Source organism: Orcinus orca, chromosome 7 (genome assembly GCF_937001465.1).
Source record: "Orcinus orca chromosome 7, mOrcOrc1.1, whole genome shotgun sequence".
NCBI classification, from domain to species: Eukaryota; Metazoa; Chordata; class Mammalia; order Artiodactyla; family Delphinidae; genus Orcinus; species Orcinus orca.
In genome coordinates this window covers 22098051-22111214 of record NC_064565.1, presented here as the reverse complement: position 1 = coordinate 22111214, position 13164 = coordinate 22098051, and the positions used below count along the sequence as shown (strand labels likewise).

Sequence of the window (13164 nt, the reverse complement as noted above, 5' to 3'; positions counted from 1 at the left end):
TCTACTTCCTGTCCCTTCCTGTAAGTGGATTATATATCCCTACCCTAGTGATGGCAGGTTTGGCCATATGAGGTGCTTTGGCCAATCAATGTGAGAAGTAACACATGCCTCTTTCAAGCAGTCACTGGGAGAACTATTGCAGAGTTCCCTCAGCGAGAACTGATACCCTCCACATAGGGGCTGCTTCTTCAGCCGGGGCCCAGAACAAAGATGCAAGGAGCAGAGCTACAGGCAACCCATAATGGAAACCTGATATAAGTGAAAAATAAGCTTATTGTATTGCTGTGATTTGGAGTCCTTTGTTACTACTGCTTTGCCTAAGCTGACTGATACGAATACTTTACAGGCTGCTTTCCTAACTCTATTTCCCATTACTCTCTAATACTTATTCCATCTAAACTCCAGCCAAACTGGATGACTTGCTTTTCCTCATTCACAAATTACTCCAATTCTATGCAGCCATTTGTTATCTCCTGCCTACGAACCTACCTCTCAAAATCTGACTTCAATCTTCAAAGTCCATCTCAATTGCCACTTTCTGTGTAAAGCCTTTCCTCATCCCTTGATGGGCCTCCTTTCAACCCTATATAATGGCGACTATTATAACCTGTTTATTTTTTTTGGTTTTTTTTTGATACTTTTCTTATCATGTCCCCTCAAAACACCATAAGTTCCTTAGAGATTAAAGATTATCTTATTCATAATGTGTTCAATGAAGCTTTGCAAATAGTAGGAATCCACACAAGTATTTGTTTAATTAAATTAGCACTTTCAACTAAAGAACTGCTGTTTAGTATATTTATGATGTTTTTAAAGGTAAACTTTATGAAACACTTAACATACTCATTGAGTAAGCAAAAGTAAGATGCAAGTAGAATTATTTCTAATAGCAAACATTACTGCTGAATGAAATATAGGTCAAAGTTTAATGAACTTGTGTGCATGTGTGTGTGTGTGTGTGTGTGTGTGTGTGTATGTGTGTTATCTGCAAAAAATGACCAGGTCTTGACCTTCATCCCTTGCTAAATCCAACAGGTTTTAAACCAAAACTTTATCAAAGAAAAACAATGTATCATAAAGTTAGTATTCCTATGATTACATGCTAAAGGCAATTTTTACATTTATGGCCCAAATTAGCTAATGTATTTTCTTACATTCAGGAAGATGTATTTCCCTGCTTATGATTAAAATTCAACAAATATAATTCCAATTTCAAAACAAATACCCAATAACAAAGTGCTGCCCCTACAAATCCTCGTAACAAATAGAGTCATATCTCTGGTGATGAGCATCTATCTTCCTTTCCACTCCTCTCCTAGGAGAGAAGGCATTAACCTAATGCCCTCTGAAACATTTTGGCAGTAATTGCAATGGTTCTTCAGGTTTTTCTGAATCTAATTTCGTTTTTTGAATCTAATTTTAAAAGTACAGGAGACAGTGATGGGAACCATGCCGCCTCCCAGCCACGGTGATACGCGTGAAGCGCGGACCTTTCAACACGAACTTTATTAATTCTCATGTTAGGACCCTGGAAGGTGATGGAGGTGGCCGCTAATTGCTCCCTGTGGGTGAAGAGACCTCTGCTGGATCCCCGCTTCGAGGGTTATAAGCTGTCCCTCGAGCTGCTGCCCTGTTACCAGCTGGAGCTTGATGCAGGCTTGTCTGGAGCGATGCTCAGTCTATGTCTGATTATTCCTCACCACTGAGATAACACTTTTCTGTGTACTCTGCCTATGAATTAGGAGTTTTCTCTGGTCTGCCTAGTGGGAACAGTGACAGCTCCTAGCCTTGTCTGTGGCAGAAGTAAAACTTCAAGATGATCAGTATACACTGGAACACATGCATGCTTTTGGAATGTATAATTACCTACATTGTGATTCATGGTATCAAGACAGTGTCTACTACGTTCATAACGTTGGAAGAATTACGAATTTAACAGTGATGCTTGGGCTTCCCTGGTGGCGCAGTGGTTAAGAATCTGCCTGCCAATGTAGGGGACACGGGTTCGAGCCCTGGTCTGGGAAGATCCCACATGCCGCGGAGCAACTAAGCCCGTGAGCCACAACTACTGGGCCTGCGCATCTGGAGCCTGTGCTCCGCAACAAAAGAGGCCACGACAGTGAGAGGCCCGCGCACCGCGAGGAAGAGTGGTCCCCGCTAGCCACAACTGGAGAAAGCCCTCGCACAGAAACGAAGACCCAACACAGCTAAATAAATAAATAAATAAAACAAAACCCAAAAAACAGTGATGCTGGACACTGCCTTAGGAAAACCACGAGAGGTGTTTTCGACTTCCTACAGATTTGACAGCATATGATAAGCGCCTTTGCACATCCATCCATTTCACATCTTCTACTTGGGTTACCTGTCAGATGGAACTGGAAGATTGTGTCTCATTGGAACAGGTGAACGTGGAAATAGTGCTTCTGAAAAATGGGAGATTATGTTTAATGAAGAGCTTGGCAGTCCTTTTATCATAATTCACAGTATCTCATTGCTGAAAGCTGAAGAACATTCGATAACTATGCTGCTTCTTCGAACACAGAAAGAGGAATTGGATGTGGAAGGAAGTGGTTTCTATGTTTCCTTGGAGTGGGTCACTATTAATAAGAAAAATAAAGATAATAAAAAGTATGAAATTACTAAGCATAATATTCTCTGTGGAAAGTCAGTGCCCCATTATGTCGCTTTTGAGCCCGATGGGAATGGTCTAATGATTGTCTCCTATAAGTCCTTTACATTTGTTCAAGTTGGTCAAGAGCTTGAAGAAAGTAAGGATGAAGACATGTCAGAGATAATCAAAGAACCTCTGTACTACTGGCAACAGACTGAAGATGATTTGACAGTAACAATACCGCTTCCAGAAGACTGTACTAAGGAAGACATTCAAATACAGTTTTTGCCTGATCATGTCAACGTTGTGCTGAAGGGTCAGAGGTTTCTGGAAGGAAATCTCTATTCATCTATGGATCATGAAGAAAGCACTATATGGATAATTAAAGAGAACAATAGCTTGGAGATTTCCTTAATTAAGAAGAATGAAGGACTGACATGGCCAGAACTAGTGGTCGGTGATAAACAGGGAATTTATAAGAGACTCAGCTCAATGTGCTGCAATAGCTGAACGTCTGATGCATTTGACCTCTGATGAACTGAAGCCAAATCCAGATAGACCTCCTTGTAACGCTCAAGAGTTGGTGAGAATAATGTGGTATTTTCTTTGAAGAGAGCTCCAGTTTATGCAGATTTGATGGCAGTACATTTAAAAACTACTCATGTGAGATCTGAGGTTACAGGGCAATCAACTAGCTTGAAAATCCAAGGAAAAACAGGTACCACCAAGGAGAGATTGGATAGGAGAGCTGGTTCATCTGAACATGGGGAGAAGAAAGGATTGCCATATAAGTGGGTGAATCTTGGAAGCAACCAGTACCTTTTCTCTGTCATAGTGGATCCTAAAGAAATGCCCTGCTTCTGTTTGCACCATGATGTTGATGCTCTACACTGGCAACCACACTCCAGCAACCAAGACGATATGTGGGAGCATATCGCAATTTTCAATGCTTTAGGCTACGTCCAAGTATGAAAGAGACCCAAAAATTTTTTTGCCTGTGCTCCAAATTATTCTTATGCAGCCCTTTGCGAGTGCCTTCAACGAGTTTTCATCTATCGTCAGCCCACACCCATGTCCACTGTACTTTACAATAATAGGAAGGAAGGCAGGCAAGTAGGGCAGGTTGCTAAGCAGCAAGTAGAAAGCCTAGAAACCAGTGATCCTATTTTAGGCTTTCAAGCAACAAATGAGAGATTATTTGTTCTCACTACCAAAAAGCTCTTTTTAATAAAGGTAAATACAGAGAATTAATTACTCCAACATGTTGACTTCTCTGTACTGGAAAAGTATTCAGTGGTAGCTGGAAGGCTAGGCAGTTGTGCTGTATCCTGTTAAGTTTTATTGTGTTAAAATTATCTTGTACGAATTTATTTTTTAAAGGATATGGGAAATATATTCGAGACTATGAGTCTATAAAAGCTATGGAATGAAGCTGCAAATTTAGAGAAAATTAGCTTCTGTAAAAAATGTAAAGATAGTATTAGCAAGTATAATTTTTTAAAAACAGAGGCTAGAATCTCATCTTTTATATGAAAGATGTACAATTCATTGTTTAAAAATAAAAATATTGGGGCTTCCCTGGTGGCGCAGTGGTTGAGAGTGTGCCTGCCGATGCAGGGGACACGGGTTCGTGCCCCAGTCCGGGAAGATCCCACATGCCGTGGAGTGGCTAGGCCCATGAGCCATGGCCGCTAAGCCTGCGCTCCGCAATGGGAGATGCCACAACAGTGAGAGGCCCACGTACCGCCAAAAAATAAAATAAATTAAAAACAATAATAAATAAAATAAATAAATAAATAAAAATATTTATCATGTAAAAAAAAAGTATAGGAGACATTATTTTTGAACTGCTTATCTATTTCACGCTGTATGAGGTTTTACTCTAAGCGGAAGGTAAAAATACTTTGTACTTATTAGGGACACCACGTTGTTTGCCAGAGCACCTCAAATTGGCCACCTGTGCTAGGAAAATACGCCATGTATTCAGCCCCTTCATTATCACAGGAGGGGAAACATTTCTTCTACCAAAAACTCAAACGACACAAAAATGCGTAAAGATTCCTGACCTCTTTTCAGTCATTTGCTATCTTCAATAGCAGCAATTTCTAAACCATATTCCATGGAACAGAAACATCTCTACACGCACGGATAAATGTTTAGCCCAAAAAGCAAGGGTTGGGTGGTTAGTGGTTAAGAATCCGCCTGCCGATGCAGGGGACACGGGTTCGAGCTCTGGTCTGGGAAGATGCCACATGCCACGGAGCAACTAAGCCCGTGCGCTACACTACTGAACCTGCGCTCTAGGGCCCGCGAGCCACAGCTACTGAGCCCGCAAGCCACAACTACTGAGCCTGCGCACCACAACTACTAAAGCCCGTGCGCCAAGAGTCTGTGTTCTGCAACAAGAGAAGCCACCGCAATGAGAAGCCTGCGCACCCCAAGGAAGAGTAGCCCCCACTCACCGCAACTAAAGAAAGCCCGCGTGCAGCAACAAAGACCCAACGCAGCCAAAAATAAATAAATAAATTTATTAAAAAAAAAAAAAAGCAAGAGTTTACAGGGGGGATCCTTGATCAAATAAGTTTGAAGAAGACTGCAAATTGGACCCCAACCTTTCTAGGAAGTCATTATTTACAAAGGATATTAAATCTTTCACGTGATCCTGCAGTGAAAGCAGGAACATGTAAGCATGTTTCCCAATTTATTCAACCATGGAATCAGCTTTTGGTTTTATGTTTTGTTTTGTTTCGGAACGCCCATTGAGTTAATCTCATGGGACACTGGTATTCAGCAGGACTTGAATTAAGAAATAGTTTCATGCAGGTATGCTTAAGTAATCCATCTAAAATAAGTGTCAGGAAAGAAAAAGATCTGAGTTGAAAATTCAGGTTTACACAAGTACATCCAAGATTGAGTGGTTTCTCAACACTGTCCAAGAAAATAGGGTTAATAGTCCTGAATTAGCACCCAAAAGAAAAGGTCGCATAGTTATGTCCTTAATTTGATGGTTGAAATACTTCAATGCATTCTTGGTTGAACTTCTGGGATTATTTTTTCAGATTGGATTTAGTGCAGCTCAGACGAATGCTGATGGTCAAGGCCAGGCTTCTTTTTCTCTCCATTATATTTATAGAAGTTTCATAATTGATGTTCTTTAAAGCACCTGATCACATTCTCCACACTGCTCACCAAATAAATTACTTGTACGGCTCTTTGCCTACATAGGCTCATGGAGCATATCACTCTGCATTAGGCTTAACTATTTGCATTCTTTTGGGGTATATACCAGAAATGTTTCCTGGAGCAGGAAGTGATAACTGCTCTCTCATTAAAGCAATTTTTAAATGCACCCACGAAAGTCATATTTTTTTAAAGGACTCGTCATCTTGATTAGGGTCCAGGTCATTCTGGAATAGTACAGACACTTAGAGATGATGTAGTAGTTGATCATTTAACTAAAGCATGATTACCTGCTATTTTTTGGTTTGAAGGTATAGTTACTTACCTGTTAAGGTTTTTTCTTAATCTTTACGAAAGCAGTACCTGTTGCATATTTTATATTCCCTTAGCTCTTGGGGTGATTTGGGTCTATGTGGCTAGATTTGATTCCAGATGTTTCTCCTCAATGCCAATTTAAAACTAAATGTGTGTGGCAAGATTCAAGTGGAGATGCTCAAACAAGAGGAAGGAGTGAGCAGCCCAAAGGCCCCTTAAGAATGTCACATGGAGAACATCACCGAGAAGGCTAGATAAGAGGCTCCTGACTTCCCCTCCACAGAAGTGCACCACAACAGAGTAGCACCCGCTCACTGCAACTAGAGAAAGCCTGCACACAGCAATAAAGACCCAACGCAGCAAAAAACAAAACAAAAAAACCAACAAAGAAAACAGGCCATTCTATATAGATGCACAAGCACTACCAGTGACGTTCCCCTTTGGCTTGGCACAGAGTAAGCAAAAACACCCAGCTCTTGGTTTCTCCCCGATAGGGGCTAGACCACATAGCTAACGTCCTGACTTTCCCAGCTGCTGCCTGAAGGTCAGGCTTCCAGTTAGCCTGCATCAGGGAGCTGAAGAACCTCCATAAGACTATCATTGGATTTTTCAGCAGAAACCTTGTAGACCAGAAGAGAGTGGGATGACATATTTAAGATGCTAAAAGAAAAAAACTGCCAACCAAGAATATTCTAGCCAACTTATCCTTCAGAATTAAAGAAGAGATAAAGATTTCCCAGACAAACACAAGCTGAAGGAGTCCATTACCACTAGAATGGCCTTATAAGAAATGTTTAAGGGAGTTCTTCAAGCTGAAACAAAAGGATGCTAATTAGTAACATGAAAATATATGAAAGCATAAAACTCACTGGTAGAGGTAAATATATACGTGAATTCAGAATACTCTAATATTGCAATGAGGATGCATAAATCACTTATAACTCTAGTATAAAGGATAAGAGAAAAAAGCATTAAAAATAACTACAGCTACAATAATTTGTTAATAGATACATAATTTAAAGAGATGCAATTTGTAACATCAAAAACATAAAATGTGGGAGGGAGAGTAAGCATATGTAGAGCCTTTGTATGCATATGAAGTTGTTATGATAACCACAAAGTGAAAACCTACAGTAGATACAAAAAAAGATAAGAAGAAAGGAAGCAAAGCATACAATTACAGAAAATCATCAAATCATGAAAGAAGAGAGCAAGAAAGGAACAAAGGAACTACAAAAAAAGCCAGAAAACAATTAACAACATAGCAATAGTAAGTCCATACATATCAAAAAGTAAATGTAAGTAAACTAAATTCTCCAGTCAAAAGATATAGAGTGGGTGAATGGATTTTAAAATTATAATAATGATAAGACCCACATAAATGCTGAAAAGAGACTCACTTCAGTTTTAAAGATACACATAGACTGAAAGTGAATGGATGGGAAAAAAGCTATTCCATGCAGATGGGAACCAAAAGAGAGCAGGGTAGCTATATTTACATCAGACAAAATAGACTTTAAGTGAAAAGCTGTAAAAAGAGGCAAAGAAGGTCATTATATAATGGTTAGGTGACCAATTCATCAAGAAGGATATAACAATTATAAATATTAATGTGCCCAACATCCAATTGAATAGATAACAACACAGTAGTTGCAGGGGACTTCAATATCCCCCTTTTGACAATGGAGAGATCATTCAAACAGAAAGTCAGTACCCAAACTGGACTTGAACTACATGTTAAAGATGAACATAACAGACATATACAGAACATTTCATCCAAAAGCAGAAGAATACATACTCTTCTCAAGCACACACAGAATATTCTCCAGGATTGGTCATATGTTAGGCCATAAAACAAGTGTTAACAAATATAAGTACACTGAAATTTTAGCAAGCATCTTTTGTGACCACAGTGGTTTAAAACTAGAAATCAATAACAAGAGGAAAATTGAAAAATTCACAAATATGTGAAGATTAAGAAACATGCTCCTGAATGGATCAAGGAAGAAATCAAAAGGGCAATCAAAAAATATCTTTAAACAAAACCAAAAACACAACATACCAAAACTTATGGGATGCAAAAGCAGTTCTAAACATGAATTTTATAGCATTAAATGCCTAAATTAAGAAAAAAGAAAGATCTTAAATAAACAAGTTAATTTTACACCTGAAGGAAACTAAATAAAGAACAAACTAAACCCAAAGTTAGTAGAAGGAAGGAAATAACAAAGTTCAGAGCCAAAATAAGTAGATTAGAAACATAACAGAAAAGATCAATGAAACTAAGACAAACAAAATTGACAAACCTTTAGCTGGACTAAAAGAAAAGAGAGAAGACTCAAATGATTAAAATCAGAAAAAAGAGGAGACATTACAACTGATACCACAGAACTACTAAGGATCAAAAGAGACTTCTACGAACAATTACTTGCCAACAAACTGGACAGTCTAGAAGAAATGGATCCATTCCTACTAAGACTGATTCATGAAGAAACAGAAAATCTGAACAGACCAATTACTAATAAGAAGACTGAATCAGTAATCAAAACCTCCCAATAAAGAAAAGTGCAGGACCAGAAGGCTTTGCTGGTGAATTTTGCCAAAGAGTTAAAAAGAAATAATACGTATCCTTCTCAAACTCTTCCAAAAGATAGAAGAGAAGGGAACACTTCTAAACTCATTTTAAGAGGCAGCATTACCCTGACACCAAAGCCAGAAAAGGCCACTACAAGAAAATTTCCTTGGCCAATATCTTTGATAAACAAAGATGCAAAAATCCTCAACAAAATATTAGCAAACTAAATTCAACAGCACATTAAAAGAATCAAACACCACGATCAAGTGGGATTTATCTCTGAGATGCAAGGATGGTACAACATATGCCAATCAATAAATATGATACACCACATTAACAGAATGAAGGATAAAAATTATATGATTGTCTAAATAGATGCAGAAAAAGCATTTGACAAAATCTAACACCCATTCATGATTAAAAACTCTCAACAAATTAGGTATAGAAGGAATGTACCCCACATGACAACCCCACAGCTAACTCCATACTCAACAATGAAAAGCTAAAGGCTTTTCTTCTAAGATCAGGAACAAGACAAGGATGCCTACTCTTAGCACTTCTATTTAACATAGTACCAGAAGTCCTAGTCAGATAAATCAAGGAAGAAAAAGAAATAAAATGACATCCAAATCAGAAAGGAAGAAGTAAAACTGTCTATGTTTGTAGACGACATGATCTCATATATATAAAAAAAAAAACCTAAAGATTCCATCAAAAAACTGTTAGAACTGATAAATGCATTCAGTAAAGTCGCTGAGAACAAAAATTACTACATAAAAATCAATATATAAAAATCAGTTGTATTTCTACTCAGTAACAATGAACCATCAGACAGAGAAACTAAGGAAAAAAATCCCATTTACAATAACATCAAATATGGTAAAAATACTTAGGAATAAATTTAACCAAGGAGGTGAATGATCTATATGCTGAAAACTACAAAAGACTGATGAAAGAAATTGAAGATACAAATAATTGAAAAGATAGTCCATATTCATGGATTGGAAAAATTAATTGTCCATACTTATCCATCTATGGATGCAATGCAATCTCTACCAAAATTCCAATGTCATTTTTCACAGAAACAGAAAAATCAATGCTAAATTCATCTGGAACCACAAAAGACCCTGAATAGCTAAAGCAATCTTGAGCAAAAAGATCAAAGCTGGAGGCATCGTATTTCTTGATTTCAAACTATATTACAAAGCAACAGTAATCAAAACAGTATGTCATTGGCATAAAAACAGACACATAGATCAATGAAACAGAATAGAGTGCCCAGAAGAGAAACAAACCCATACACATCTAGTCAATTACTTTTTTTTTTTTTTTTTTTTTGCAGTACGCGGGTCTCTCACTGTTGTGGCCTCTCCCATTGTGGAGCACAGGCTCTGGACGCACAGGCTCAGCGGCCATGGCTCACGGGCCCAGCCGCTCCGTGGCATGTGGGATCTTCCCGGACCAGGGCACGAACCTGTGTCCCCTGCATTGGCAGGTGGACTCTCAACCATTGCGCCACCAGGGAAGCCCTAGTCAATTAATTTTTGACAAAGGCACCAAGAATACAAAATGAGGAAAGGATAGTCTCTTCAATAAATGGTGTTGGGGAAATTGGATATCTATATGCAAAAGAATGAAATTTTTGGATTTGACACCAAAAGCAAAAGCAACAAAAGCAAAAATAAACAACTGGGACCCAATCAAACCAAAAGGTCTTGCACAGCAAAGGAAAACATCAACAAAATGTAAAGGTAACCTATAGAATGGGAGAAAATATTTGCAAACCACATATCAATAAGGAGTTAATATCTAAAATATATAAGGAACTCATACAACTCAATAGCAAAAGAAACCAAATAATCTAATTTAAAAATGGGCAAAGGACCTGAATAGACATTTCTCCAAAGAAGACATACAAGTGTCCAATTGGTATATGAAAAGAAATTCAGCATCCCTAATCATCGGGGAAATACAGATCAAAACTGCAATATCACCTCACAGCCTGATGACTTTATAAAAAAGACAAGAGATAACAAAAACTGGTAAATATGTGGAAAAAAGGAAACCCTTGTACACTGTTAGCAGGAATGTAAAATGGTATAGCAGCCACTATGGAAAATAGTAAACAGGTTTCCCAATAAATTAAAAAACAAAGCTACCATATAGTCCAACAATCCCACTTCCGGCTATATATCCTAAGAAAACAAAATCACTATCTCAAATCGATATCTGTACTCCCATGTTCATTGCAGCATTATTCACAATAGCCAAGGTAAACCTAAAAGTCTGTTGACATACAAATGGATAAAGAAGATCATATATATATATGATATATACAATATATATAATATACATTTATAATATATAATATTATTCAGACTTTAAGAAGAAGGAAATCCTGCCCTTTGCAACATGGATGAACTTGGAAGGCATTATGCTAAGTGAAATAAGACGTACTGCATGGTACCACTTACATGTGGAATCTAAAAAGGAAAAAGTCAAACTTCTAGAAACAGAGAGTAGAACCGAAGTTGCCATGGGCTGGGGGTTGGGGGAGATGAGGAGTGGTTGGTAAAAGGGCACAAACTTTCAGGTATAAAGTGAGCAAAGTTCTAAGGATCTAATGTATAGCACGGTGACTATAGTTGAGAATACTTTATGGTATAACTGAAATTTGCTGAGAGTAGATCTTAAGCTTTTTGACCAAAAAATAAATAAAGTAAGTATGTGAGGTGATGGATGTGTTAATTAAATTTATAGTGGAAATCCTTTCATAATGTATACGTGTATCAAATCATATTACATATTACAACTTATTTTGTCAATTATACCTCAATAAACCTGAAAAATAAAAATTTGCTTGTTAATTTGTTTCTTAATAACTGGTTTATGGCCCCAGGAAGGAAAATTTGGGCCAACAGAGCAAACCGGATAATCTGGCTCTTCACTTACCTCTGTGAAGTATCCTAGCATTCTACTCCAGGAGGAAAATTGATTCAAGGTAGGAGTTAACATCCTGATCAAAAGACCCAAGATTGTTGGCTCATATGGCTTCCTTTATGCAAGCACACAGGTCTAGAGTAAAAAACACTAGATTGGGAATCAAAGAATGTGAAATTTGTCAGCAGCCTAGTTGTCAGGAAACTTGGAGTACGTTAGGGTGGACATATAATTGAATGAATATAAATTACATTCTTTATTGGAGCACTATTAATGATTATACCAGGACAACAAGATGTAAACTGGGACTGTCCTCCACAAACTGGGACACATGGCCATCCTAATTCTGTCACTAGAAACTCTCTAGAGACCCTTCCAACTGTAAAATGATGAACCTATGATTAATGAACCAGTTTAAAATTTTATCTCTAATGGTTAGAATTGACAAATGCTTAATGACTTTTCAAAATAATTAAAATGAAGAGTTTTAAATAATTAGAGCAAAGTTTTGAGAACACTATCTCCTTAAGATTCTATTTTCAGTCTTTCATGAGTCTTCCAAGATATTAAGAAACTATTGTTCTTAGTTCCTCTTTTTCAACACTTCCGTGAATACACTATCCTGAATGCTTTAGCTCTCATCCTCTCAGTCACTAAAAAATATTTTTCATGTTCTATTTTTATGTTTGGCTTTAAAGCAGCCACATTTTTGAGGAGCAGAGGAAAAGGGAAAGGATGGCGGTGGGAAGTAGAGGAGGAGGGCTGGGAATGATAACAGAAGTCCAGGGCAGGCATTTCCCCCCAAATCCTCTTTCTGGAGTGGACCTGAGATGGACAAAACCAATCCTGGCTTCAGAGTATTTCTTTCTTTCTTTTTTTTTTTTTTTGGCAGTACGCGGGCCTCTCACTGTCGCTGCCTCTCCCTTAGCAGAGCACAGGCTCCGGACGCGCAGGCCCAGCGGCCACGGCTCACGGGCCCACCCGCTCCGCGGCATGTGGGATCTCCCCGGACTGGGGCACGAACCCGTGTCCCCCGCATCGGCAGGCGGACCCTCAACCACTGCCCCACCAGGGAAGCCCCAGAGTATTTCTTGTACTGTGACATCTTCACGTACTGTGGTTCTGCTGTTTAAAGATAACGTGTTTTCCACACAATCGGGCCTCCAAACGCAAGCCAGTGCCTATGCCAGCTCTGGGCCTGCTTGACCTCTGCTCTCTAGCTCGGAAGAGTTGACATCCGGAGGCTCCAAGTCCCAAGCTCCCGGTTACGCCCTGCAATGGGAGTCAACGGCAGGAAGAAAAGGAAAAGCAGGGCCCTTCTTTGTCGTCCTCGTCTCCGGCTGCATCGTGTGCGTGGCTCTGCTCTTCTCGTTGTTCTACAGGAAGATCTGCTTTATCAAATACCTGAGATACATCTTGGAGACTCAGGCATGAAAGAATGAGTGCAAATGTTTGAATAAAAGGAAACTTTAGAAATCAAATACTTGTTGGGACTTCCCTGGCGGTCCAGTGGTTAAGACTCAGCACTTCCATCACAGGG

The 13164-nt window shown here is 38.7% G+C and overlaps 1 protein-coding gene and 1 pseudogene across 5 annotated transcripts in view; one reads left to right on the top strand and one right to left on the bottom strand.

Annotated features, from left to right (window-relative positions):
• SLC35F5 (solute carrier family 35 member F5) overlaps positions 1-13164 on the bottom strand; it is a 129206-nt gene that overhangs the window by 66558 nt on the left and 49484 nt on the right. For 3 of the 5 annotated variants that reach the window (XM_049712625.1, XM_049712623.1, XM_033440363.2), the window contains one exon: positions 11637-11759. The exons of 1 other annotated variant lie outside the window; for it this stretch is intronic. The gene's annotated coding sequence lies outside the window, so the exon portion shown is untranslated. Of the gene's footprint in view, positions 1-11636; positions 11775-13164 lie in introns of all 5 variants that reach the window. One more of the 5 variants, XM_049712624.1, reaches the window with a different exon arrangement.
• Positions 1675-3922, top strand: LOC101289577 (nudC domain-containing protein 1-like; annotated as a pseudogene).